At 41.6% G+C, this 6671-nt stretch overlaps 1 pseudogene; it reads left to right on the top strand.

The window, feature by feature from the left end:
- The first annotated feature begins 1941 nt into the window (after window positions 1–1941).
- Window positions 1942–2684, top strand: LOC129720547 (chymotrypsin-1-like; annotated as a pseudogene).
- Window positions 2685–6671: the final 3987 nt, after the last annotated feature.

Raw genomic sequence — 6671 nt, 5'->3', positions numbered from 1 at the left:
ACGAGGAACACTTGGTAAACGCAGAATTCAAATTTAATGCAATTCAAACACATTTTTGCATCCTCCTTCCGAATGATCCAACTATGCATAATACCAATAAAAAGCTGCTGCCTAGTACCGCTATAGTGCCTGCATTTTTCACTCACTACCGCGGTATTGCAACCGTCTTCGCTGTTTCATCTAGGAATGCTCTTCTCGTGCATGTGGGTGGGTAACAGGACCGGTGTAGCAAGTACAAGGCTCGGGCACTCGGTGTTATTCTTTGTCCAAAAACAACTGAAACGGTATCACCGAGATCGGGGAATTGAACGGTACCATCTTAACCCCTAACGAAGTGTTCGCATCTTGCCTGCGCTGCACACGGGTCGCTCAAGCGAGGACATTGTTTTGTACCAAGTGAAAACCACTCACACTGCATGGGAATTGTCTGCTGCTTCAACTGGAATCCTGAATATTCCCTGAAAAGAAGACGGAAAATGGCATAATGGAAGCAAGTGTGTTCCGCAGTCGGGAATAAAAGATTTCAATAGAGCAAGGGACACTCGAGATGGCTGTCGGGTTAGCCTTTTTATCTGCTCTTAACAGGTACCTACCCCTTTTCCGATACTGTACGGTGCTCTAATCAAATGTAAGGAGATCTTCAGTTTCAAGACGGCGAGAAAATTGTGTTACCTGAATAAAATTCAAGTGTCACTCAATTGTGCACCACTCGAAGCATCTTCGTAGGTACATGACACTCGGATGGATGCTCTTTTTTTCGACAGAGGGCAGCTAGCTGATCACTCTCTGTAATTACTGCTCCTCGGTAGTGACTATTCCAGCAGGAAGTTAGTTCACTTTGCAATTAGCCGCTTAAGGAGAATGCGAAAAATTAGTGCCGTTGAAACTGATAATCTGGTGATTAATAGATTCTATTGTGAGAGTAGTTCGATTCTGGACCAATGAGATTCAGATATTTTCTTTCTGTTAATTTGAAGTCTTATGCGCGAACAATTTACTTTTGGACGAGTTTGGTAATTTTTTCATCTCTTGGCAGTCCAATTATTGACTACAAACGATAACACATCGACGAACCTCATATTGCAAAATAAATTCTAGTTCTCTTCAGCCCAGACATCTTTCAAATATTGCTGTTATCGCGAAACAAAACATCTTAACCCTCTAGTGCCCAGTGCTGCCTTTAGACAATCTTCAGGTGAACCTCTAAAAAACTTCAATATTAACTTAAAAAATGTTTATAATGCTTCATAGTGATTTTTTCGAAGTCCGTCTAAAAATTAATTTGGGCACTAGAGGGTTAAGATTTGGTTATTATTTGTACGCATCATTAGTAAATCGTCTTTAAAGGTAGCAAATTTCTCAACGTTTATATTCCCACTCAACAGATTATAATGCTAATCGATGAGGTGGAACCTGTGGGTTAACTCTGTGATTGACTTGCTTGTTTGATGTTGGTGGTAGTGTGGCTTATCAAATTTGGAAAAGCTATTACTGCTTGTTTTTTTTTTTTTCGCCTGACACTATCACAATTATAAGGTGTGATGATGACTCAGCTTGCTAAATTGAGCACGAATTGACGAATGCAGTTTCTAAAAATTATTGGGACGATTACTCTGCATTCAATTTGTAGTAGGAGTTAAGAGATGGTGTGGCTTGAGTCGCTAAAATATCATATTTATAAATCGACCTATTGTTGATGTCATGGCCCTAATCAGTTCCATCTGAATGCAAGTACTCACCACCATGGTGGCTTATCTTTCGAATTGCACAGATTATAAAACAGGAATAGCTCTCAGTTAGCATTGCCATTATTCTGTTACAGTTCACGATGATCCGCTTTTGACTTATTCTGCTATACCTGATAGGAGGCGCACTGGCTGTGCGTAAGTATTCACTTTAGCCAAATCATGCTGCAAAAAGCTTGACCGATTGAGTATTCCCATGATAGCGACAGCCGATAAGCGTATTATTGGTGGTTTTCCCGCCGAATCTGGAGAAGCACCATGGATGGTCTCGATGCGTAATTCGTTCAATATCCACTTCTGTGGAGGAACTCTACTGAACCAGCGTTTCGTCCTCACAACGGCCGCATGTATGTATGAGACTGTCATCCACCACCATGGCTGCGGTCGGTTCCCGGTTTCTCAATACTGTGGCGGCCCCCTACTATGGTCTACATCACCCATCCTCGATTTAATCAGAACACGTTGGAATTCAATGTGGCACTGTTCCAGACGATCCTGATTTTTACCAACATCGTGCAACCAATTCAATTGGACGCTAATTTTATTGAAGCTGGAGCCCGTGCTCGTCTTTACGGTTGGGGTGCAACTCAACAAGGTTGAAACAATTCAAACGCCCTGATGACTATAAATCTAAATGTGCTCAGCAATGATGCGTGTCAAAATTCACTTGGATCCGATGCAATGCGAGTCACTGATACCTCAATGTGCACTTTGACTCGCGAGGGACAGGGTCTCTGTTCGGTGAGTGTTATCAAGAGAAGTGCGTAAACATAGGTATTAAAGACTCTAGTTTAATTCTAGACCGACACAGGAGGTGCGTTAGTATTTGATGGAATGGCCATAGGTGTTGCTTCCTGGAAGATCCCTTGTGCCACTGGACGCCCGGATGTTTTTGTACGAGTGTCTAATATCCGCGACTGGGTAATAAGTATAATCTGAAAAAATTGTCTGCAAAACGGAAAAATAATAATGTAATTGAACATATTTTATGCTAACTAAATTGCAAAGTTGATTATCAAACTAGGCTTTAATGAATCAGTTGTAGTTTAGTCTGAAATATGAATCCTAAGCATCTAATTGTGAACTTTACCATTAGTTGGTAAAAGCAAAAGTCTGAATCTGAACCTGTCAACAAAAACGAAGAGCTAGAGACAAGTTTCTCACCTATAGTCTGCACACCCAAGTTGCTATTGAAGTAGTAAAAGAGAAGTATTCACTTTTATTCGCTTTGGAATATGTAAGGTTAGTGTTACACTGCTGGTAAGGGAAGTCCTCAAGATAAGATCCCACGGCACTCAATGTTGTTAGAGTCTTGCTAAATAGTTTAAAAATATGATGCCGCTATTAACGACCACACCATAATTATTCAGGGCCGGCGTTTGATGTGGGTAGTAGTACCCGTTTCGGAAAATATCCCTGTGGGTACTTACCCACACGGAATTATCAGACAAAACCAAAAAAATGTAATGTTTTCTATGTTCGAAACTTTAAATTGCCGTGCACATGTGCGAGCGACCACTTTTTAATGGATATTTACAGATTTCATGCATTTCTAAGCGATTTGCTATCAAACAAATCAAATTTCGATTCCGAAAACTTTAAGAGCTACTCTTGTGCATTTTTTTCATTGGTCAGAGAAGTGAGACTTTCACTACTGTATGACGTAAGTAAAGCCTTACCAGAAGTCCGACACTTCGTGGACGTGCGACACTTTGTGGACGCCGCATGCACCCATTTCGACATTTATATGATCTTGGCATTTTTGGACAAGAATCAAAGCATTGAAAGAAAACCCAGTTCCGAACGGCCGACGACCCTGAACGATAAGAAGCTCCAAAGGATGCTGAAGGGGAAGACCAAGGGAAAAGTGGCTACATCGCTGCATGCGCTTGGTCGGACGGTTGGTGCCACCGGTCAAACTGTGAAAATTTCCTGGCGAACATGGATGCCAACGATTGGCAGGGCGCTTCGTATTTTATTTCCCTTACGAATAAGTGAGCTCCAAGGGGAATTTCATTTCACACTCCAAGTTCCCCAAGAAGGGGCGCTGTGGCTGATAATTAGCGAGAAGGGGATGTCAAAGTTGCTCTTCTTTCACTCCGGACTTGCTGTGAATGGGGAAATTTACAATAAGAATTGCCTGCCGGAAGTTGCAATAAATACTATTAGGGCGAAAACGCGGTGTACTGGCTGGATCTGCCTTAGACCTACTACTCAAAGCAATCGTTGGACGAGATGGAGCGTCCCCTAGCTGGCCCCATCGAGAGTTTCTTGGCAAAACTGAAGAATAAGATCTACTCCAACAATTTTGTCGCGAAAATTGATAAATAAAACAATAAACGCATGTTCTCCTTCGCCATAGCGATTGTTCATGTTAACTACCGAAAGGCTACTCATAAACCTTTTCCATTCCTTACTACCTACTCGGAAAAGTAGTGTGACGCCGGCTCTGTACGTATCGGACCCAACCTCAACAATTTCGAAAGAATTACCAGAAGCATTAGTAATGTAGTCCCATCGTTAGACTAGCCGCTACGTGCTTTTTGAGCACTCAATTCGTATTCCACGCAACTATTGTAATGGTAATTGTTCACTCTCTCTTCTCTCTTCTCTTTCGCTTATGAAAAATGAACTGCTCCAATTGACGAATGAATTACCCGAAGTCAATTACTAACATTTGTAGCAGGGATGCTAATGTTCCAGTTTAAACTGGATTCTTACATTTTTGACGTATAATTACGTCTTACGGCAACATAGACAGGGGACCAGTTTCTTTACAGGGATACAATTTCAAAAACCAAAAACATTGAGAGTGTCACAAAAATTGTCCACTTTCAACCGTTTTAAGCTCAGTCAGTTTTCAACCGATTTTCGTCATTTTTGCAGTAATCGATTGGAAAATCAACCAAGCACCCGTCCAAATGCAGAAAGTTGTAATCTGATTGTTCGAACGATTGTACTATTGAAAATTGTCAAGCCTTGTCGAAACGCAAATGTCGACCTCTGATTGGTCGCACAAAGCTTCTTTCCCTAACAAGGTCGACAGAATATACCTAGTTGACTAAGAATGCGCGCTTTGTGTTTTATGTATAATTCATTCCATGATTGTGCTGATACCACACGGACGTTGGTTGCTGATCGTGAAGAAGAAAGAAAAGCCGGGTTTCAATTTCTGGCTGATCGCGCTGGGCGCGTTGATACTTAAGCACCTGACTATCTGGCGGCTGTTATGGAGTTTTCGGTAGCTGCAGAATTATTGGAAATGGCAGGCAATTCTACTGAAGAAAACGGGAGAACTAGAATCATCGGCGAATGGTTATCCGAATGATGATAATTGAACAAACTTGCCAGTTTGTTACTGTTGTCAAATATAATAGCACCTTTTGGTGCTCTTCAACTATGCGATTGAAGAGTTAAGATTTTTCATCATGTCGGCAGTATCAAACACACACGATCTGCTTCCATGCGACTTCAGTCATACCTATTTTTTCAGTTATCCCATTCCACAACGTGCGTAAAAAAGTAGGAGGGTGGTATTCAAGACACGACCGCATGACGTTGACTACCGTATTCTTAAAAAAAAAAAATATTCCATTGAAGCAAATAGTATAGGGAATTGCAACGCTTCTTTTACAAAACTTCTGTAACAAAATTTCGAGGCTCCAAAAGGTACCAGTTTCCGATTATTTTCGTCCAGAATTCCAGCCATTTTAGTATTTTGCAGTAGCCATTTATTACTAACAGCCACCAGCATAACGGGTGAAACCGGCACGAGATGACCGGTACTATTTTGTCTTTCCTCCTTTCAGCTGCTAACACCTAGCGCTGTCGTGAAATTAACATCAACATGAACATGCATTTTTGCAAGGTTTTTTTTCCGCTAGCAACAGCAATTGTAAAACATAAAATTCAACTAACCGCTTCTATTATAAAACTGCGAGGCACCAAAAGGTGCCAGTTGCCGATTTCTTGTTTACTGGTTTCCGTCCAGAATTCCAGCCATTTTAGTACTTTGCAGTAGCCACCAGCATCACGGATCAAACCGGCACGAGATGACCGGTACTATTTTGTTTTTCCTCCGAGCGTCCGTATGTATCCGGTACGGTTTAATAATGAAACTGATGGGGTGAAATGTTCGAACGATACGTTTTATACCAAGGCTTCGTCAGATAAATAGAAAGAGGGATGGGCTACATAGATGATGAAATGGCAGAGACAAATGTTTCTTGAAAGCTGCGCCGGCCGCTGTCGTAATATTAACACCAACACAAACATGCATTTTTGCAAGGTTTTTTTTCCGCTAGCAGCAGCATTTGGTAAAACAGAAAATTCAATTAGCCGCTTCTGTACCAAAATTTCGAGGCACCAAAAGGTGCCAGTTGCCGATTATAGTTTCCTGGTTAGTCCGTCCAGAATTCCAGCCATTTAAGTGTTTTGCAGTAGCCATTTACTACTAAAGCCACCAGCATTACGGGTGAAACCGGCACGAGATGACCGGTACTATTTTGTATTTCCTCCTTTCAGCTGCTATCACCTAGCGTCCGCATGTCACTGGTGCGGTTTTGGAATCAGAATGATGGGGCGCCGGCCGCTGTCGTAAAATTAACACCAACAAAAAGATGCATATTTGCAAGGTTTTTTCCGCTAGCAGCAGCATTTTGTAATAAAACAGAAAATTCAATTAGCCGCTTCTGTAACAAAATTTCGAGGCACCAAAAGGGGCCAGGTGCCGAATATATCCATGTTTTTGGTCAGTCCGTCCAGAATTCTTTCAAGATAGCGTCCGTATGTAGCCGGTACGGTTTAGTAATGAAACTGATGGGGTGAAATGTTCGAACGGTACGTTTTATACCAAGGCTTCGTCAGATAAATTAAAAGAGGGATGAGCTACGCAAATTATGGAATGGAAGAGACAAATGTTTCTTG

The sequence above is a fragment of the Wyeomyia smithii genome, chromosome 2, assembly GCF_029784165.1.
Source record: "Wyeomyia smithii strain HCP4-BCI-WySm-NY-G18 chromosome 2, ASM2978416v1, whole genome shotgun sequence".
In the NCBI taxonomy this organism is placed as follows: domain Eukaryota; kingdom Metazoa; phylum Arthropoda; class Insecta; order Diptera; family Culicidae; genus Wyeomyia; species Wyeomyia smithii.
The sequence above is the reverse complement of the archived record's forward strand: the minus strand, read 5'-3'. Positions and strand labels throughout refer to the sequence as shown.